Source organism: Euprymna scolopes, chromosome 28 (assembly GCF_053919585.1).
Source record: "Euprymna scolopes isolate OS-2025 chromosome 28, ASM5391958v1, whole genome shotgun sequence".
Taxonomy (NCBI): domain Eukaryota; kingdom Metazoa; phylum Mollusca; class Cephalopoda; order Sepiida; family Sepiolidae; genus Euprymna; species Euprymna scolopes.
Window position 1 is genome coordinate 62,364,721 of NC_136509.1, and position 24,355 is coordinate 62,389,075.

Here is a 24,355-nt window from a genome sequence, read left to right on the forward strand (position 1 = left end):
ATGATGTCAGTTTCAAATGGTTGAACATCGGAGAAGGTAGAAGCAAAATCCAAGACAGTGTCAAAAAGGTGTTTAGAAATAGAAGGGTAGTAATTAACTATGTCAAATTGAATAAATGCAGCCTTGTTCTTGTTAGGTATTCTTTTGAACCAATTAATGGTGTCTTCGGTGTTAATCCACTGGGTTAGGTTGAATTTATTTTTGATTTGTTTATTGATTCTTTCAAGAATTGTTTTGCTGATTCTGCCAATTTCGGGTCTGGTGGGGTTGATAAGCCTGGTTTGTGGTCTGGTACGGAAGTGTTCTTTATGGTCTTTTATGAGGAGGTATGTATTTTTAGTATCTAGCTTAGCTACCCTGTTGCTTAGGTTTAAAGTATCTGTGATTATTTTACTTTCTATATTAATGTCTTTGATTAAGTCAATATTTGATTTTTTGTATGTTGAGGTGAGATTATCATTTAGAAGTTTTAAGTATTTTTGTTTGGAGACTTTGTAGAAATTTTGTGATTTATCAGCCTTGAGGTATATTTGCTTAGATTTATCTATATCTTTAATTATTTTGTCCATGTGGAGTTGGAAAGGATTTTTTTGTTTACGGAAAGAAATGTGGTTAATAATATCTGTTAGATCCGTTTCAAAAGCGGCCAATTGTTCTATGTATGGAGCTGTGTTTTTGTTGGTAAATCCGTAGTGGTTGGTTGGATTCGCAGGATCTTTTTCTTTAAGGAAGAAGTAGGCCTTCCAGCGCATTTTTCTAATGAGTTCCTCCATTGTTCTTATTAGAATAAGAAAGTATTCATTTTTTGGTATCGTTGGAATGTTTTTGAGGGAGAGTCGGAAGTTGATCTTTTCCATTCTTAAATGGGGTAGATTCCGAGTTTTTTTCGTAAAGTGCTCAACTGTAGAGGAGCGGGTATTTATTTACCAGTGGTGAAAAAAAAACCGGACTAAAGTGCTCAATGTGTAGTCAGAGCAGTATATAGGAAATTTATTACTGTGAGTCCAGAATGAGTTTACAAATTGTTTCAACTAGAGGAAAATCCTCAAAGAGAGGAAAAATCCAACTAGCATCATCAGAATTCATAGATGGACTAAGTTATAAAGTCAAATAAAATGGAAAGATCGTAGATAAAGGGGAGTTAGAAAAGAAGGGGGAGTGGTGGGGAGAGGACGTTGGAGTTTAAAGTAGTAGGAGTGTATTAAAAAAAGAGAGGGGTTTATAATTAAATATTAATTATGTGTAAATTCTTATATACGTGTTTTTTAACGGTTTAAACTTAAAAGACGCAACTTTTGTTGATAACGGCATAAGTAACAGTTAATTTAAAGGATCACCATGGCAACAGGTTGGAGAGTTAATGTTAGTGAAGGAACGGGTTGAAAATGGGGTTTAAAGTAATTTAGCCGGGCGGGGAGAGATTGAAAGATATTTATTGTTTATAAAATGGAAAGAAAAAGAAAAGGAAAAATAAGTTAATGAATTATACTTTACAGGTTTATTTTAATAGTGTAATGATATATATAATTAAATATAATAAATAAATTAGCCGGGCAGGTAGAAATAATACGTTACAGGTTTTATTTTAATAAAATAAAATAAAATAGGTGAAGGAACGGGTTGAAAATGGGGTTTAAAGTAATTTAGCCGGGCGGGGAGAGATTGAAAGATATTTATTGTTTATAAAATGGAAAGAAAAAGAAAAGGAAAAATAAGTTAATGAATTATACTTTACAGGTTTATTTTGATAGTGTAATGATATATATAATTAACTATAATATATATATAAATAAATTAGCCGGGCAGGTAGAAATTATACGTTACAGGTTTATTTTAGTGAAATAAAATAAAATAGGTGAAAGCTTAAGTAAGTAACTTAAATAATAGAAAAAAAACATTTTTAATAAGTAACACACAAATATAAGCACACGCATAAATATGTACAGCAAATGCACATACGTAAATGGGGGAAAGCACATGCGTGATCACACACACATATATATATATATATATATATACATATACATATATACACAAACATACATATACAAACACATATATATATATATGTACACATACACAGATACGTAAAAATACACGCATATATACATATATAAACATATATGCAAATACACATACATCCAGATGCACACAGATACACATACATATATATATACATATACATATACATACATATATATACATATAAATATAAATTAGCTGGGAGGGGGGAAATTGAAAAATATTTTATAAATAATTTTTAAATTTTCAGGCGTTGTAGTTGAAGGAAAGAGAGAAAGAGAAAAATATAAATTAATGAATTATAAGTTACAAGTTTATTTTACTAATATAGAAATAGGTAAGAATATCAGTAAGTTAATCAAATAATAAAATTCATAAAATTATTAGGGAGATATTTATAATAAGTGAATAAAACACATACACACAGAAAAACACACACACAAATATACATGTAGAAGATACGTAACCAAATACAAATATATATAAAAAAACACATACATATACACACATGTAGAAGATACGCACAAACACAAATACATATATATACATACATATACACACACACATATATATATACACACATATAAATACATACATACACACACATATACATACATATACAAACACACACACATACACACGCGCATACACATATATATATATGTGCACATATATATACATATATATATATATATATATAAATTAGCTGGGCAGGGAGAGATTGAAAAAATTAATTTTTTGTTTTTAATTTATTATTTATAGTTTTTTGAATTGTCGGGCGTTAAGTTGAAAGAAAGAAATGAGAAATAGAAGGGTAAATAGGTGAATTATACGTTATAGGTTTATTTAATAAAGTAAAAAAACTAAGGATATCAGTAAGTAAATTAAATAATAAAAATTAATATAATTATTAATAAAATGTAGATAGTAAGTAGATAACAAAAACACACAAATACATACACATGAGTACACATGTAAAAAATACACACATCAATGGGGGAGGAGCATGTGCTTGAGTATATGTACAAACACAAATTTATTTATTTTTTTATATATATTTGTATTTGGTTACGTATTTTCTACATGTATATTTGTGTGTGTGTTTTTCTGTGTGTATGTGTTTTATTCACTTATTATAAATATCTCCCTAATAATTTTATGAATTTTATTATTTGATTAACTTACTGATATTCTTACCTATTTCTATATTAGTAAAATAAACTTGTAACTTATAATTCATTAATTTATATTTTCTCTTTCTCTCTTTCCTTCAACTACAACGCCTGAAAATTTAAAAATTATTTATAAAATATTTTTCAATTCCCCCCCCCCCTCCCAGCTAATTTATATTTATATGTATATATATGTATGTATATGTATATGTATATATATATGTATGTGTAAGTGTTTGCATCTGGATGTATGTGTATTTGCATATATGTTTATATATGTATATATGCGTGTATTTTTACGTATCTGTGTATGTGTACATATATATATGTGTTTGTATATGTATGTTTGTGTATATATGTATATATATATATATATATATATATATATATATATATATATATATATATATATATATATGTGTGTGATCACGCATGTGCTTTCCCCCATTTACGTATGTGCATTTGCTGTACATATTTATGCGTGTGCTTATATTTGTGTGTTACTTATTAAAAATGTTTTTTTTTCTATTATTTAAGTTACTTACTTAAGCTTTCACCTATTTTATTTTATTTCACTAAAATAAACCTGTAACGTATAATTTCTACCTGCCCGGCTAATTTATTTATATATATATTATAGTTAATTATATATATCATTACACTATCAAAATAAACCTGTAAAGTATAATTCATTAACTTATTTTTCCTTTTCTTTTTCTTTCCATTTTATAAACAATAAATATCTTTCAATCTCTCCCCGCCCGGCTAAATTACTTTAAACCCCATTTTCAACCCGTTCCGTCACCTATTTTATTTTATTTTATTAAAATAAAACCTGTAACGTATTATTTCTACCTGCCCGGCTAATTTATTTATTATATTTAATTATATATATCATTACACTATTAAAATAAACCTGTAAAGTATAATTCATTAACTTATTTTTCCTTTTCTTTTTCTTTCCATTTTATAAACAATAAATATCTTTCAATCTCTCCCCGCCCGGCTAAATTACTTTAAACCCCATTTTCAACCCGTTCCTTCACTAACATTAACTCTCCAACCTGTTGCCATGGTGATCCTTTAAATTAACTGTTACTTATGCCGTTATCAACAAAAGTAGCGTCTTTTAAGTTTAAACCGTTAAAAAACACGTATATAAGAATTTACACATAATTAATATTTAATTATAAACCCCTCTCTTTTTTTAATACACTCCTACTACTTTAAACTCCAACGTCCTCTCCCCACCACTCCCCCTTCTTTTCTAACTCCCCTTTATCTACGATCTTTCCATTTTATTTGACTTTATAACTTAGTCCATCTATGAATTCTGATGATGCTAGTTGGATTTTTCCTCTCTTTGAGGATTTTCCTCTAGTTGAAACAATTTGTAAACTCATTCTGGACTCACAGTAATAAATTTCCTATATACTGCTCTGACTACACATTGAGCACTTTAGTCCGGTTTTTTTTTCACCACTGGTAAATAAATAAATATATATATATATATATATATATATATATATATATATATATATATATAAGCTGAATGTCTGTGTGCGTGTGTCTGGCCACGAATAGGCTCCTATATGGTTGACTATTTTACAAAACTGATTACATATAATGATAGAAGATGTATCGAGACATATGAATGGGTATGTTTGATCTGGTAGTACGGTGGTTCATTAAAATTGTGGGGTCTGCGTTTACGCCTGGTCCACAAAGTATGGAAATAAAAAAGTGAAAAAAAAACGTTTACAAGTGTTTTTGATATATATGTACATAATAATACTTTGATAAGTATGTTTTAACTTAAATAGGGATGGTATAATAAAATTGTGGGGTCTGCATTCGCGCCTGGCCTTCATAGAATGGAAATAAGCACAGACTTTAATTAATATTTTTCATATCTATCTGCGTAAGTATACTTTGATAATTATGTTTCAGTTTGAAGAAATATGGTATAATAAAATTGTGGAGTGTTCGTTCGCCCCTTACCTCCATAGAATGGAAATATTTCACAAAGTTTAACAAGGTTTTTTAATATAAATCCACAAAATATTGTGATAAGTGTTTCAGTGTGAACAGGTATGGTATAATAAATTATGGTGTTTATCTATTTTATTTTTACTTTCATCATATTTTGCTTTTGTTTTGATACCCTCAAATTCGAAGCTATCTCTTTACAACCCTTCCTTTTCATAACCTATCATACTTTCATAAATCAGAGTCCATTTTCTGTAGGCTGTTTTTGAACCCAGTCAACGACGGGTACTTTTGCTAGTATATATATATATCTTTTCTTAAATTGAATTCATATTAATATAAATTATATTTATATTAATAAAAGTTTGTTAACTTTTCATCGGTATTTGTCCTCGTTATTCCAATGTGATTTTATTTTATTATTGTCTTCGACACGGATTTCCTTTCCCATACCAACTCATTGCCAAGGAAGCTGGAAAATTTATTTTTTTATATTTTATTACGTCCCCTAACTCTACCGTTCCCAGTAGGGCTGAGTTACGGCGTAACAATATATCTTGGAATATTTTAAACCTTTAAAAGTATATAAAAACACTTATTTAATTTATATATTTTTATCATTCGTTAGAAAACTATTTAGTCAGTAAGCCATTTAATCACCTGCAATCAATACATCAACTTGCTCTCTCGAATTAACTATAGTACTAATATTAATTTAAGGGATCAATTCACTATTGTACTAATTTTAATATAAGGGATCATCAGTTGTTTACCATAAAGTGAAGCCCCCACCGACGGTACCTTCACACTAAGAACTTGGTTACGCCCGCTGACTGTCGCGACAAAATGTAGTGAGCAAAGAAAAAAACAGCTAAGTGACTTAACAAATCCTAATCTTACCAAAATGGCAACTGCTTTTTAAATTAGACTATTTTATGTATTTTAATTATATGCGCATATATTGTCTTTAACTCTTTGCTTCCATGCGAGCTGTTTCTATTATCTTTTTATTGTTTTTATTTTTTTATTTATTTATTTTTTCTCTTTTAGCTTTAACCACCTGTTTATACCTTCTCTTTGTTTTTATTTATTTATTTTTTCTCTTTTAGCTTTAACCAAGTGTTTATACCTTCTCTTTAAATTTATTTATTTAATGCATTCTAATTACATATGCGTAGAAATGGTCTTTAACATTTTAGTTCCATGCGAGCCGTTTTGTGGACAGAACTTACTCGGAAACGAATAGTTTATACAAAAATACAGAACAGAGCTAGGAATACCTTTCTTTATACTATAGAAGACAGAAGAACTTTATTTAAGTAGTATACTTAATATATGCAATCACCGTACGCTTGCTTGTATTAAAGTGTCCTCCATGATACCCATACCATACCAAACCACTGCACGTGGCTCATAATTTAACTGTCACTATATTTGTAACTGCAATATACATAATCCCAGCTGTGATACTAGGGCTAATTTTCTGAGTAGATGCAACACTCTGCGCCTGACCTTAATGACTACAATTCCAAATCCCAACGAACTAGCTGTTCCTATAACTGGGAGGAAAAAACCTAATAGCTAGCTACGAAATCTTATACATTTTACCTCCAAGACGATTGCGTTTCTCTTACCTGCATGCAAAAAAAAAAAAAAAAGAAAAAAAGTTCCCTCTTCTTCAAACTAAACCTTACCTGTAACTCAAAAATCCTAATGGAAATCTATCTGTAAATAAATAACCCCTCTTCTCTTGAACGCTAACAAACTACTCCTTCCAACCTATCCGTCACTAAACTCCCACATTGCCCCTCATCTGTAGTGGAATCGCTAACTTCCAGCCCCTAATCCCTCACATGCAAAATGTTTTAATAGCCATCACTAAACATCTATACATTTCTCCCTCTAAGGCATGCATTACAGCTCATTCCTATCCAGTAAGGGATTTAACAGCATATGCACACAGAGGCAGGTACTTAACAGCCAAAGTACTCAGAAACAAAGCGATCTGTACTACACAACTGTCTCCTCGAGTTTTGCAACGATTAATACATTATTGAAACGACACTCCTTGTTATGCAAAATGCCCCATGACTCTTACTAGAAAATAACTACAACTTCAACTCTATTCACACCTACTGAAAACCTGCCCATATATCTATTCACCTAATTACGCATGACTCAAAACTTGCTGTCTTATCCATACTATATTGCACTTATATCTTAACCCTCCTATCATCTAAAATAGCTCGGGCACAACTCGTAGCTCAATTCTTAATACCTACTCATACTGTAACATTATCCTAGACCTAAGCTAACATAAATAAAATAAAAAAAAGGGTAAGACTAAAATCACATTATCTCCTCCCTAACAAGCCCTCTTACAATCATAGACGCTTACACTGCATGAACTTCACCCACCCCCTTTATCCATTAACAAGTAAATAGCATGTCCCTAAATCACTTTGAGGAGTGTAACTAATCAGTAGAGATATAATCCCCCACAAACTATCCCAGTAACACTAACCACACGGGGTCGCAGAAATACCTGGATTAGAACCTAGGCGCGGAGAAAACCCTCTCAGGGCTGACGGACCCAGTAGGTCTTCCCAGATCATCCGTCTAGGAGAAGGAAAACTCTGAAACTAAACCAAAGGGGAGAGGGGCCTCTTCAGTCTTGGATGACAACCTTCCTAGAGCTGGTGACTCAAACAAATTCACCGGTTTGCAAACCTAAATTGCTTAAGGAGTAGATAGGCTATGTCTATCGCCCGGCTTCCATACTCCTTCTTTGCCTAATAGTCAAGCGCAGAGACACTATCTCGGTGATTCGACAGAAACACCCAGCGGTAGATCTTGTTTCCTGGCTAGGGCAACGAACGCCGTTCTTCCCCATTCCCAGCATGCCCCACCCCTAAAACTGAACATTTGGGAGTGCTTGAGTATAAGATATGCCTGAGCGATTAGATTGGGTTGACCTTCTTCTAATGGGTTGAGGGTACCGGATTGACAGTTCCTGGCTGCTGTTCCCGACTGGTAGTACAAGTGCCCTAACTCTTTGGTAGCGCTTAGAGCGGCTGCTCCATCAACAGTTGAATAATATCGGGTTGTTTGTAGTGCCATGATGCGCATGGAAAGGGACCCTGCACTCATCCCCGGTGGGCTTTCCTGAGGCCACAATCCTAATCGGAGAAAAGTCAGCTGATGGTCTACTTGTGATGCATGCCTGAAGCTCTGCATAACCTCTTGTTTAGCTCCCCCTTACCGAAACTCTTAAAAAAAAATATGACGACAGTACAATTTAAAAATAAGCTTAAACCAGGATTAGGGACAAACAAATTCAACTTGCCTCCTCCCTTGAGGCTCTCATTCACAAATATCCGTGGGCTTAGAACTAACTTAGCTGATGTTGAAGCATTTCTCTTAACAAATACCCCGGATATCTTAGCACTAAGTGAGACTAACCTACACTCCTCCATTCCCTCTAACCACTTTAACATGCCTGGATATCTCCCACTCTGCCATAAGGACTCTGACAGACATATGCACGGACTTGGAGTTTACATTCGTAATACCCTTCCCTTGACTAGAGAAACAAACCTAGAAACAGATGATCAAGCCTTTATGTGCTTTAGACTAAACATGCAACACAATATGAGCTACTATTATTTTCTCTACCGCTCTCCCTCGACTCAGGACTGCTCCATAATAAACAAAGTATCTGACAGCATAGACACGGCACTGTCTCTCGACACTAGCGCACAAATACATGTATTTGGTGACTTTAATGTCCACCACAAAAACTGGCTTGGATTCTCTACTCACACAGATGCAGCGGGCAGCACAACCCATAGCTTCGCTATATCTCACTCCCTATCACAAATTGTTACGTTTCCAACCCGTTTCCCTGACCAGGAAGAACAACACGCGTCACTTCTAGATCTGTTTTTGACCACAGTTCCCGATGACTGCATAACGAAGGCCCACAGCCCACTCGGGAACGCTGATCATGCAGTGATAATGGTTGAAATCGCCCTAAACTCTAGACCCAAAACTGAAGAGCCAGTGCTCAAAACAACGAGATATTATAATAAGGCTGACTGAGAAGCCATCAGGGAACAAATTAGAGATGCTCCATGGAAAAATATTTTCTCTCTCCCTGTTGAACAATGTGCAAACGAGACCACTGAATGGTTCAAAGCTGCAATCGAAGCGCATGTTCCCATGCGGAAATTTTATAGTAAGCCCCACTCTCCCCAATGGTTTACGTCGACTTGTGCAACTGCCATTGCTCAAAAGCAGCATGCATACCGTAGGTTTAACCGACATCAGTCCAGTTCAAACAGACTGAAGTATATAGAAGCTAGAAATAACGTTAAGAAAGAAATAGCGACAGCTAAGAGAGAATTTACGGAAACCACTAAAAAACGCATTGAAGCACAAAAACTAGGAACTCGAGACTTCTGGAAAATCTACAACAGTGTAGTAAATAATGGGCAATCAACAATTCCCCCACTAACCAACAATCACGAGGTTGTCTCCTTAGCAACCGACAAGGCTAACATGCTTGCCAGTCGGTTTGCCTCAAACTCCACACTGGACCCTTCCAACCACCCTCTACCTGACTTTCCTATGCGGACAGACGCCACACTAGACGATCTGAAAACCACCCCTGCTCAGGTGCATGCTATCATAAAAACCTTGACACCTCCAAAGCATGTGGGCCCGATCTTATCCCAGCTGTGCTATTAAAAAAGTGCTCAGCCGAAGTAGCTCCAGTTCTCTCCAAACTCTACAACAAATGCCTTAATGAATCTTGCTTTCCGGGCTGTTGGAAAACTGCTTCTGTTGTACCAGTATTCAAGAATTCTGGCGAAAGGACAGACCCATCAAATTATCGCCCCATTAGCCTCCTCCCACTTTTTGCCAAAATATTTGAGACCATAATTAACCATGCTCTAGTCCATCATCTTACAGATGCTAAACTACTGACTGACAAACAATATGGATTTAGACAAGCCCGTTCCACAGCAGACATCCTAACTGTGATCTCTGAACGTATATACCATTCACTGGACAAAGCGGGGGAGGGCAGAGCGGTAGCTCTAGATATATCTAAGGCTTTTGACAGGGTATGGCATGAGGGTCTCCTCAGTAAAATCAGATCATACGGTATCACTGGTAGAATACTTAACATAATTAAATCCTTCTTAGATAAGAGAAAAATCCAGGTTGTCCTCGACGGTCGTACATCTAAACAATATGATATAAATGCGGGGGTGCCCCAGGGTTCTATCCTTGGACCTCTATTGTTCCTGATATTCATAAATGACCTCCCCGACAACATTGCCTCTGAGATGGGTATATATGCTGATGACACTACACTCTATGGCAGGCACGACAGGAAGACGAATGAACACATTTCTAAAGAAATGGCAGAAACACTAGAGGGAGACCTCCAATCTGTAGTGGAATGGGGACAAAGGTGGTTGGTCGCGTTCAATGCTGCCAAGACTAAACTAGTTTCATTCAATAATTACAAGAAACCCTCTCTACCACCCATAGCAATGGCCAACGACTCTTTATCTGAGAGTCCATTTTTCAAACTCCTTGGCCTAACGTTCACAGGAAACATGAGTTGGAACAATTACATTGAAGGCATTGCCAGGGCCGCTGCAAGAAAGGTGGGCTCTCTCTACCGTGCTAGAAAACTACTAACACCCGAAAGTATCCTGTACCTCTATAAGGCCACCATTCGCCCATGTATGGAGTATTGCTGCCACATCTGGGCTGGTGCATCGGCTACTAGTCTCTCGCTCCTTGACAAGGTTCAAAAGAGAGTCGCAAACCTGATAGGCCCTGAACTGGCATCTAAGCTTCAGCCTCTGTCCCATCGACGAAATGTTGCATCCCTCTGCCTTTTCTACAAGTATTTTAGTGGTGAATGCTCTGACGAACTGCAATCACTTGTGCCCCCACGACGTGAGCACCCTCGACAAACCCGACAGGCTGCTAAATCCCACCCCCACACTGTAGAGATCCCTAGATGTAAAAGATCTTTTTACTCCAATAGTTTCTTCCCCAGAACCGCTAGACTCTGGAATTCCATTCCAGGTCCCTGCTTCCCCAACAGTACTGACGTGCAGAAGTTCAAGTGTAACGTGAACCGACACCTTGCTGCCAAAATCCCTACATAGTACCCCAGTAGTTGTTGCCCCTGATAGTAGCCCCTTACACCAAAGTGGCAATTTGCCTTGTTTGGGGTGAAAATGTAATAAAAAAAAAAAATAAAAAAAAAAACTAAAACACGTTTCGGAAATTTAAAAACAAAACCGTATATTTAATCATGGCTCCCCAACACCATCTCCTTTAATCTCAAGAACAAAAAAAATGTTACAGATATTAGATCTAGTTTCTTACTTCTAATTAATTTAGCTAGCTTATTCATGTTATAAAAAAATGTCTTCCTTACCTGTGAGATTCGTCTGTTTCCAAATTCAAAAGTGATATATTTTTTAATTTACCAGTGTTGTATTGATAAATATATTATGCTAGCATTTCAGCCCGGCGTTTCCCGGGTGTTTGGAGGTGTATGTTGAGCAAAAAAAACAAAACAAAAAGCGGTAGAGTTCTCAAAGGTCAAATCGTTGAACTTTGACCCCTTAACAGCCAAATTTCTGGCCGAAAACCGATCACAAAGATTTTCCCAAATCTTAGTGCCCTGTATATCAAATTTCGTGTCTGTAGACTGAAAATTGACAAAGTTATTGCGTAGGAGAATGTACACAGACACAGACACACACAGACACACCCACTTTTATATATATAATAGATAAGTTGAAAGCTATAAAGATAAGGATTATATGTTAGATCCTATCGTGATAAGATTTTCAATATTAGGAATATAGGATTATTATAAGAAATATTGTAATAATAGAGAAAACATAAAGGTTGTTAACTTTACAAATTTACAAACTTTACTTATTTTTCACTATTTCAATATTTTCTCTGTTATACATGTATTATTTATATTATATGTATATAAGAAGTAAACATATAGATATTATATATATTATTAGAAACATGAATTTTCAAACAAAATAGATTTTCCGTCGTCCCCCCCCTATCTCCATATATATATATATATATATATATAGAGAGAGAGAGAGAGAGAGAGAGATAGATAAATAGATAGAGTTATATATATAATAATTAATATATTATATACTAGCAGGACTTGTGTACTAGCTTTGCTCGGTGGAAATATGACACACAGTCAGAACAGCTACGACCCCCCCCACAGAAATCGAAATAAGCTTTGTTTATCTAGTAGATCTACTTATCTAGTATGTGAGGCGTAAATTACTAAGGATATACAGCTAAAAATAATAACAAAAAACAGGTAGATGGCTGCGATTTCTAGTAGATGGTCTTAATCGCCTCAATCAAATTACAGTGACTAGTGGCACAGTGTTGTGTAGCGGGGAGGTATGCATATCGGAGACATAAAACAGACGATGAGACATTTATATAACGGAGATGAGACATTTATATAACAGAGATGATATATTTATGTAACGCCGTATACTGCGACAACGATAGCGATGAGTATTATTTGTTGAGTTCATTATTTGTAGTAGAAGTGATATAGATGTGAAGAGATATGAGATGGACTGTTCTTTTTAACACAGATGAAATTCATTTTTTATGAGGGGATACCGTTAACACTTTGGAGGGGAGTTTTATACAAAGTTTCATACAAAGTTCTTTTACAAAACGAATCACAAAAACTGGATGAGATGATCAGGGAGTCGATTGCAGAATTACATTGTTTCGCTTCTTTTTCTGGTTTCCAAAAGGGATTCGGCTAACTACTTCTGTCAACTCTTCTCTTTTACTGCTCCCTGACCTAACTCTTACTGACCACGACTTAAATAAATATATTGTAATGTATCTTTCTTTGTGACGTCAGAATGTGCTCAGCCACGTGAATATTTTCTCACGTGGATTTATACACATATGACTCCAACACTTTTTTCGCAACACAAATAAAATTCCTTAAATGAATTGTTCATTCTACCCTCTGACATAACTAATATATTTATTTCTAGACACAATGAACAATGCTTCACATTCATCGGATTACATCTAAATTGCAATATGTATTCTTTGCAACTTCTGATTACTGGGCTTGTTTCTAGTCTCTTCCTTTAATAAATATATTTTCAAACTCAGTTACTTTGTTTCTCTAATCTGTCCCCTTCCATATACAACAACAGGCCAAAAATGAAAACACCTGCATCGTAATTGGACCTATTATTTTAAACATCATTCTTAATATGTGGAGGGGAGGGTGGTTTGTAACTATTCTCTACTTTCACTTAACAATTTAATAAAAAATCATATCGTACAAATTAAATTTAACTCACACATACTTTAAAACATAGCGTGGTAACATAGATGTGCAAGCACCTTAAGGTTTTCTTGCATTGTTTGGCAGTTTCAGGTAGCGGAATCCACTGGCTGACATAGTTGGCGATTATTGTTGTTTTAAAGCCGTTACTTACCTTTAGAACTGTCACTGTCGGTTCATGGCGATCAGTATCGATCACTGATGGCGATTATGAATGTTATTGTGACGATAGTTGAAGTATATCAACATCGTATTAATAAAAAAACAAATAAATTTAATGATTAAAAATCCAAAAACGCGAGACAGGTAAGCCGTTATCATAGCAACAACGGCGAAATCTAAGAGTGAAATAAAAAAGAAGGAATGCAAAACGCTGATATATTTAAAATTCAGAAAAAAACTATCCAGCGTCTCTTTCGGAAAAGGCTAGCCATTAAGAATTTTAACCAAAAGAAGAAGAAAGACGTCTGAACTCCGCTGATAAAATGAAAATCACGAGAAATACAGGAATCTTTCCATTTGATAAAGGACTATTAAAAATACGAAAATTCAGATTTCGTTAGTGCTTGACAAAAAGAAAAGTTCATCGTATGAAAGAAAGAAAAAAACAAAACACTAAACAAATGGAGAATCAATCATTAAGAGACATAAAAAGCAAAATCAACGGTAAAAGGGGAATAACTCTAAAAACCTTCTTTTTGGTGTGAATCCGTTTTGATTCGTTGTTGAGAGCTCAAGAAAAAAAAAGAAATAAGCCTTATGAACTGAAATATTATTGTCATTTTTTTTTGTTGGAATTTGTATATATTACCTGTTCGTTCTTTGATTCTGTTTATTAAAATAAAACAAAGAAAATAAAAAAGAAATATATATATATATATATATATATATATATATATATATATATACATGTTGAATTAATTATCTCTTCATGTCCAAAATATATGCCGAGACTTTTCTAACCCACATTCTATTACAGCGATGATTAGCTGATAGCTAAGAAAAACCATATCCATCTATCTAAAATATAGTTTATACAACACACAAGCCGTATTTAAACAAGAGAAGAGAGCAGATAATTGTTATCCCCGTTTGGATGCTCTTTTTTTGGTGGAGGAAGTCGATGAAATACGGGCTGGCGCGTACCCCTCTACAGCGAACTTCAATGCGATCTGAGATAAAACATTCCTTTTTTTAGTTAATTTATAAAAAAGAAGATAACTTCAGAAGGGGCACGTCACAGTATCTACGTTAACTAGGGGACAGTGATCTTTTTAGTTGGTTACTGTTAGTTGATAGCACTGACGGACGATGTCAGTTATTATGTATTGAGGCGGTTGCTTGTGGGGACTGCCTCAACAACTTTTTGTCACAGTCTTTAAGTTGGTGAATGACTGCCATGACCGATGTTGTGTTCAATGCGTTGGTGGAGATGTCATATCGCAACGTGTGGTTTATAAGTATGAAGAATACGGACCGTGTACTTATGCTGTATACGGTAGGTATTGATGAATTAATTGTTAGGTGCCTCCAATTATAAGGTCCTCGGGTCAATAAATATTAATGGTATAATTTCAGCACTGTCCATATTCTGCATGATACATACATGTGTAAAATGGTAATAACCTGAACACAATCCGACACGTTTATTTATGCACAAATTGTAAAAGTATACGTTTTTTTTTAAACTATTAATTATTTAAACCTATTAATTATCAAAATTATTCAAATATATTTCTGGGTATGTTCAATTTACTTTCTGTTAATGAATGTGAAAAACCACGCAAACTATGGTGGCAATATTACGTTATGCGTGTACGAAAATTCGAAATGAATTTTGCAGCATTTACACTGGCGAATCGAAAGTTACCGTTTGTCCAATTTAGTGTCCTGTAAGCACCTCATAGGAAATTATCTCGGAGGTTAACGTAGGCAAAGAAGAAGACGGCGAGAGCAAGAAGACGGCGAGAGCAAGAAGATGGCAAAGAAGACGTCGAAAAAGACGAAAAACCCCAGGTTATTTACTATAACTCATTTAAAGACTGTTGGCGTTATACATAAAAAATAGCCAACCAAAACATTTAACGGTACTCATGCATAATGCGGACCGTGCCAAAATAATAACGTTCTTATTTAGAAATCCAATCTTAGCATGGGGAGAGAGGTGTTTTCTAACTATTCTATACTTTCACCTTACAATTTAATAAACCAAAGTTACCTGAATAGTTGAATTTGACTTAAAAGTCATATCTAAAGAATAGTATGGTCGGTATTCTGGTTAAATTGCATTAAACATTGACAGAATTTTATCTGTGATCGGACAACGATTAGATTTGTGTGGTTAAATACAATGACCCCACAACTCAATCTTCACTCTTCAATCCTGCAGTCCAATGCACTTCTGACAGCAATTGCTTCTGCCAAACAAAAAAGACACCCTCTCTCCTAAATACAGGCTTTTTATAGGACAAAACCGTCCAAAGTTATTTGCATACTCTTCCCATGATCTCTAGTCTATAAATAGACGCAGTGGCCATTCTCTTCTTCTTCTTTCTTCTTTCACTCTCTGAAGCGGGCGTTGCCAGTGGTAAAAAGGTTTGCACGATTTTTTTTTTTTTTTTTTTACTACACGCCCCCATGATCATTAAAGATCATTCACATCTCATAAGCCCGTGTCCAGATCGGCGCATTGCGTTCTCTTTGCGGTCTCTGCATCTGCACCGGTTCATCTTCATCACTTCATCACTCCCTGGCTCAGTACCACCATCCTCATCACCTAAATGGACCACACGCCTTAAATCTAAAACATGTCGTGGCATTCCATTGACACTTAAGTTGTTTGGGGATTGCACTCCTGTTATCACTCCTCTTCCCCACTGCGTTGTGCATCGGGCATTAGGCGGTTTCACCCAAACTTCTTCTCCTATTTGGATTCTGGCTGGTCCTTGATCATTAATTTCCGGTGACATGTCTCTAGGATGCCTCCATTCGTAATTAAAGATTGCTCTATGTGGTACTGTGTCATCTCTTTGCCCGACCTTAGGGGACATGTTGTACCAAAATGTGGCCTCTTCAGGCGATATTCTTCCTCTCTCAGCTATTGCTTTCACGGTCCGATGATGTCGCTCCACAATGCCATTTCCTCCAGGTCTGTAGGCTGCCCTGTAATAACTTTTAATCTTCCATTTTTTTTAGCATCGTCTGAAAGATTTCTGAGCGAAAAACAGTGCCGTTGTCCATTATCACCTCCCTTACTAGATCTCGTTCAAGCATCACCTTTTCTAATTCAGTTGCAACTGCAGATGCGGCTTCCACTCGCAGTTCCTTCCATATCGCCAGTCTACTTGGCCCACAATCAATTATTGATAAGTACACTCCCCCTCGGTAGTGTGCTATGCCAATAGCTAGTCTCGTCCAGTTCGTTAAAACTCCGATTTCCCCAGGATTATGTATATTTGGGGCAGGATCGATCGATTGACACCGAACACAGTTCTTTACTATCATCTGAATTTCTTCCCGTTTTACATTCGTATCCACTTGCCTCACCAAATATAATGTTCTCTCCACTCCCATGTGATGCATGTCATGCAACTCTTTAATTTCTCCAATTCCAAGACAGCATATCGGCGCCTCCTCTTTCTCAATTAACCACTTTTTTTTATCCGTGTTAGCGCATCTGCCTTGTTTCTTTCAGAAGGCACAAACACTGCTTTTATTTGCAGTTTCAATTCAGACATCAACTCTCTAAGCATCCCTAATCTCCGCTTTATTATCACTTCTCCGGCACCCTTTGTTCGTATTCTGCCACTCTCCTCCACAGTAGAGTTCACCCAACTGAGTACAGTGGCTGAATCAGTTCTTATTTCAATATTTGTCAGTCTCCATTTGATAGCTAAATTGACACCCTTTAGAACAGCATCTAATTCAGCTATGTTAATGTGATTAAAGTCATCACTTTTCCTCAGCCAAGTTGCATCTTCCGCCACCACACCGCCAATCTCGACAACCACGCCAGTTGCAATATTGCTTGCATCACACCACACGATTCCTGTGCTCACTTCAGGTATGTGCCAAGCGCCATTAACAGGGTCTTCCTTTTTCACCTCAGCTAGAACCTCCTGCATCACTTTCATGGTTCTGCAATCAACTTTTTCTTCCCAATCCATTCCATTTGCTCTTCTTTTCACATAACTGCATGCGAATCGCAGCCATCCAGAAATTGGATAATACCCCAATAATTTACCACAGATCGAAAATAGCTCCCGCCTACTAATTTCTCCTCCCATCTCTGGGATCTCGTTGCCTCTCCTGAACATTAGTGCACCCATCTTATTTTTCATAAGCTTAAGGCCCAATGCCGCTCCTCCGTCCAGGGATTCCGGAGATTTTGCTGCTAACCCAAACCCCTTCAAATGTTCCACAACTTCCTGTGTCGATATTTTCGTTACGTCTACCATTATATCATCAATGTATGAATCAGTGGCCTCTTTCGTCCTACTTCCTTTCTTTAATACTGTTTTTAAAATGGCTGCCATAATCTTTGGTGCGACATTAAGTCCGAATCCTAATCGTGTTAGGCAATAGGTTTTTCCTTTATAACAGACCAGCTGGTACTGCCATAGTTCCTTTGCCACATGTAGTTGCAGGTAGGCAGACTTAAGGTCCACTATTGCGGTCCCTCCTACCAACTGTCTCCACTTTCTTATCTTTTCATCACATACATCTATTATGTCGCTCCCTGTATGACACGCCACAAAACGGTTCAACTCACGAAAGTCGAACACTGGGCTAACTTTCCCTTTTGTGGCCTGAAATACTGCCATCAATGGCAACACGCCATTTCTTTCTCCTTTCCATGGTAACAGAATACCATCCGATATCCATCTTTCCACCTCTTTCTCGAATTCTAATTTCTTATCGCCTTCCAGAGAGTTTTTATAATATTGGATTTTGTTCTGCAATACTGGAGGCTCTCCCTTCCATGTCCATCTTACTGTCCATTTATCTCCATCGAAGTTTGCTTCAAAGTCTTTATCCTCGATTTTGCAAACATTCAGCTGATGGGCAGCCACGGCACATTGTATATCTCCAAACTTCACTTTGGCTTTCTTTATAGTTACACCTCCCAGCTCATTAATCACGTCCATTCCAATTATGACGTCGATCCCATCAACGATGTGATTCATCAAGATTGCCCTCACCTTTACGTGCATTCCACAGACTTTTATCTCCACTTGTCTGGCTCCTTTACATTCTATATTCCTCCCATCAACTGCTTTCACTGTACCGCTCCTTCCATATCCCTTCAAAAGATTGGAATTGATTAAAGTAGTGGTGCACCCAGTATCGACAAGTGCAGTCATTACAGAATCATTCACCTCTACTTCTATTATAGGAAGAGGCCAGTATCGCGCCTTCATTTCATTGCTAGGGTAGCTTGCGGCGCAGAAGCTCCCCCTTGCCCGTTTCCCTGAATCTGAGGACAATATCTCGCAATGTGGCCAAATTTTCCACAATTGTAGCATGTTGCCCTGGCCCTAGGGATCTCTGTGAAATCTTTTTTTAGGTGCGGTCCTTGACATCTAAAGCACTGAAGGCTTGATTCCTTCTTTCCCTTATTAGTCTCATTAGTTTGCGCACTTGCGGCCAATGTCCGAGTTTCTACGACCCTTTTGCTGACTAAAAGCCGTGCAGTCGGTATCAGTTTGCTGACATCCATTCTCTCTATGTTCGGTAGCTGCTGTAATGCCACAGATACATCGTCTGGGAATTCAGTTATGAATGCCAGTTTGGCTGTATGTTCCAGCCCTCTTCCCAGATATCCCGCCAGTCCAGCCAATCTTTTGATTTTATTAGCATAAACATCCACCGATTCTCCTGTCCACTTGAATCGTTGCAGTTTTTCGTATGCCTCAAAAGGCCCCTCAGTGAAGGCGGTCACGAGTCTCATCTCTATCAGTTCTGCATCTTCTTGTTCTGCATTATTCATCTCAAGATAGAGAGCGAGTGCATCTCCCTGCAAAAAAAGTGGAATAAATCTGGCAAGGTCTGGCACATGTTGAAGCTTAGCCACCAGTTTTACTTTCTTTATCCATCCGACTACATCACCTTCTCCACTAAAAGGTGGTATCACATCTTTTCCCAATCTCAACATCCCAGATTCCATGATCTGTTCTTCGCCGAAATAGCTTGTGGTTAAATACAATGACCCCACAACTCAATCTTCACTCTTCAATCCTGCAGTCCAATGCACTTCTGACAGCAATTGCTTCTGCCAAACAAAAAAGACACCCTCTCTCCCAAATACAGGCTTTTTATAGGACAAAACCGTCCAAAGTTATTTGCATACTCTTCCCATGATCTCTAGTCTATAAATAGACGCAGTGGCCATTCTCTTCTTCTTCTTCTTCTTTCTTCTTTCACTCTCTGAAGCGGGCGTTGCCAGTGGCAAAAGGTTTACACGATTTTTTTTTACTACAATTTGTTAATTCACCAAGCTATCTTCCAGGAATTTCCTTTCTTTAGGTAGGGTATTTTATCGCCTGAGGCATCCATATTGGCACCTATAAGCCGAGGACCTGACCATTAAGTTGTTATCGGACACGGTTGCTTAGAAACTGGCAACAATCACCTTAGACTCTATATCTTCTGCTCCATACAGCATTAGCGAGGAGGTAGGTTTATAGATAAATATTTAAAATAATATTTTCAGCAATAGTTTTAGTATCAAGAAACAATCAAAACCTTAAGGTGTTTATGCATCTATGTTACCATTAGTTGCGGCTCGTGCCTAAGATTAGTGGGGGTGCTGTTAAAAAAATACCTATTGTTTTAATATTGCGTAAAAATAAAACAAACATAAAAAATATAATTTATACGTATGCACACATATAAAAATACAATAACTTAAAGGAATCCTAAATAGATGTAAATATTTTAAATATTTTACTTATTACATTCATTTGAAAGTAAACTCCATTTTTCTTTTTTTAATTTGTGAGAAAAGATTGATAATTTTCTCCTTAACTTCTGAATGACTGCTGGAGAACTTTTTTTCAATTGAAAGCACTGCAAGCGCATTTAGTCTTTCGCAACCCATGGTGTTCCTTAGAAAATGTTTTTATTCTTTTCAGAGTTGAAAAACAACGTTCTGCCTCTGATGGGAATTGTCAAGATAATTTTTATGAGTTTTGTGATTTCACTAAGAACATCGTTTTAATTGTTTTCCAAAATAAATTTCAGGAGATCAATTACTTTGCAATACTCATGGATATCTGACCTACTATAAAATATTTCTAGCTCAGTTTCAAACTTTTCTTTGTCAATCATGGGATATGCTTCAGTTGTCAAGGATATCTCTTCTGTAGGTAGTTTTTTCTTAAAACTAGCAAAGCTTATCTTTTAAAACAATTTAGCAAGTATTAAATGTTTAGTTGAAGAATATCTGTCCGTTATATCAACAGATATATAGTCATACAGTTCTTTAGCTTCGCCCTTGAGTGTTTGTGAAGGATTTTCACAGTATTTGGTGTTTCTTATCTCTAAAATAGCAGTTTTGAAATTTGTTATGTATTCATTGACTTTATATATGCTAATTTCCCGAGAAATAATTTCAACATAAGACATAATTTTATGAAATAGCGCAAACCAAAATATGAAATTTTCATCGTTCAAACATTTCAGAATCCCTGTCGCTTCTGCAACGGTCTCATCTACATATGATGTTGACTGAATTTCAGTGACAGTTTTTTAATGCTTGAACATTTTCATGAACTCTATTTATGTATGTTAAAGTTCCACCTTGTGGCAGATGGACGTAGAATGCTTACATCCAGATGCTTCTTGAAAAATGAAAAGACGCTGTGGTGAAAGAAAAGAAAGTCGGAATAGCCAAAATGTTAGAGATAAATATTCTAGCATTTCGCGTAATGCTTGCTGCATTCCTCATTATTAAATTAAGTTGATGCGCATAACAGTGAGTGAAATGTGCATTACTATAAATTGCTTTTATTTTCGCCTGAACACCAGCTTTTTTGCCTTTGATGACATTTGCATCATCAAATGTCTGAGCTACCAGTTTTTGTCGATTCCCTTGAAGGATTATATCTAATTGTTGTAGAATACATTTTGATATCCCATCAGCGGTTTGGTTTTCTGGAATAAAAAAAAACCCAAAAGCGTTCAAGTATTTTTTCATCCAAGACGTACTGTAAAACAATGACCATTTGTGTATGTTCAGACACATATGTTGTATCATCAGCCATGACAGCTACAAAGGAAACTTTGCTAATTTCTGCCCTTATTTCATCACGGTATATTTGTAAAAGACAGTCAAGTATGTCATTCTGAATGGTCTTTGAAGCACATTTGAAGACACTACTGGTTTCTAAGTGATTCTTTAAGTCTGGATCTAATTACGATGCAAAATTTAATAATCCTCTAAATATACTTGGATTTACTGAATCATCTTTTTCATCATCTCCCCGTAAGGGAGTTTCAAAGTTTCCACAAAAGAAAATAGAATCTATTATTTTAGATAAAATTTCACGGTTCTTCTTAACATTCATGTTATGATGATTGGCCCCACTAAGTTTTTCTTTAATATTTACGGTCCCCAAAATTGATAGGGAAACTACATTGTCAACGTGCTTCTTTGACTTCTCATGCTTTTCAGTTCTATCTTTCATTTTGCTAATAGTTCTGAAACCATTTTTTGTCCACGTTACATCACCCTCTAACAACAAGGAAAGCAGAACAATGCCTTTTTTTAGTTCACAGCCGCAAAGCCAATTTTTCTGTTGGTACCATTAAAGCTACGAATATACACTTTGTTGTTGCTAATGCCTGGCTGAGATATTTGAATATCAGGCGTTGAACGGCTTCTTTTCTTGATTTCAACTTTATCATGGAGAGACAGCTGTGAAAACTCAATCTGTTGAAGTTCATTTACCGTCGCAGAAGTTATTTCTTGGGGATGCAAGGAGGCCATGGTTAAATTCATTTATATCAATTGTGTTGGGAAAGGTAAGTACTATGTAGTCTATTAGTAGAATATCACTTAGGGTAGAAGTAATACAATGTTTACGTGATCCTCTTTTTGCGATTCAACTGAACCGGAAGTTCTAACTGAGTTGAATCATACTTTTATAACTTTTAGGTCACATATTTTTATTAACGAAAAAGGTTTTATTATTTAACAATAGTTTTATTTATAAAAAGCTTGTTGTTAATTAAAAATAGGCGTATAACAAAATAAGCTTGTCATTAAACTTGCTTTTTTTAATACAAATATTTTTAACTTTGCCATTATAAGCCGTCGAGAAAGGGGTAATACGCAAACACATTTTAATTAAAAAACACTATTTTAAATTGTGTACACTTTACAGAGTAATAAAAAAAATATACAAATATATTTCTTTTAAACTTTACAGATTAAATAAAATTTTACGGGCTTATTCCGCAAGCAAACAAACGAAAAACATTTTTTAAATACATTTTATTTACAATTTTTAATAATTTACTTTTTCATAAAAAAAAATCTTTGAAATTTACTTGCCTGCAAACGATGGTAAAGTTAGGAGTTTACCATTAAAATGGTTTTATTGGATAACAGTTTTATTTAAAATTTAAAAATGTGTGTTTATAACAAAACTTTGTAAATAAAATATAGAATAAAAAGTTTACATATTTGTACTATGAACAAACAAAAAAAATTAAAGATACATAATTTTATTTACAAATCTTTTTACAACTTTTTATATAAAAATAAAAACAAACTTTGTTATTTACTATTTGCTTATTATAAAACGGGTTTACTTACTCGTCTTGTTATTGCATATTTTAATTAAAAAAAACTTTGTTCAAAGTGTAAAACTTCTTACATTGTCCTCGTGGGAGGTAAATAAATGCTAAAGCTTATATATATATATATATATATATATATATATATATATATATAATGTATGTGTGTATATATAATGTGTGTGTGTATATAAATGTGTGTGTATATATATATGTGTGTGTATATATATATGTGTGTGCATATATATGTATATATATATGTGTATATATATGTGTGTATATATATGTGTGTATATATATATCGTGTGTGTGTGTATATAAATGTTATATATGGGTTTCATAATTCTTCTTCTTATTATTATTCTTATTGTTGTTGTTATTGTTATTGTTCGTTGTTAGGAAGTCTTATTAAAAGTGAGTCTTAGAGAGTCTTATTAAGAGAGATGTTGCGTTCTGTGTTCGTGTTATGAAGAGATTCATATATATAAAATGTTCATACTTAGAAGTGTAGAAGCTCTTTGAGTGAGGAGACAGTGTTGAGACAGTCTTAGTGTTCACATTGTAGACATGAGATGTAGAGACATTTTGTATGTGAAGACATTTTAAAACACAGGATATATAAGACATATAATGACAATTTCACTTTACCTTTTGGTAGAATTACAACACAAAGACGACGTTTATAAAACACATGATGGGTTTATTTCTTCTTCGACCGGTCGGTGGCTTTCTTAGTCAGGAATTCAAAGTTTTACATTCTATGTTTCAAAGGTGACCGTCTCGCTTCCAGACGTTCGACTGTCCATCTCTCGACTCCAGACTGTCGTCTCTCGTACCCAGACTCTCTCTGCTACACTCTAAAGTTTCTAACTATATCGAGAACTTCCCATTTTCCATGACGTCATACACATGTTAAAACACGTGTCTTCTTTCACGTGTTCTGGAAATGCGTGTCCAATAC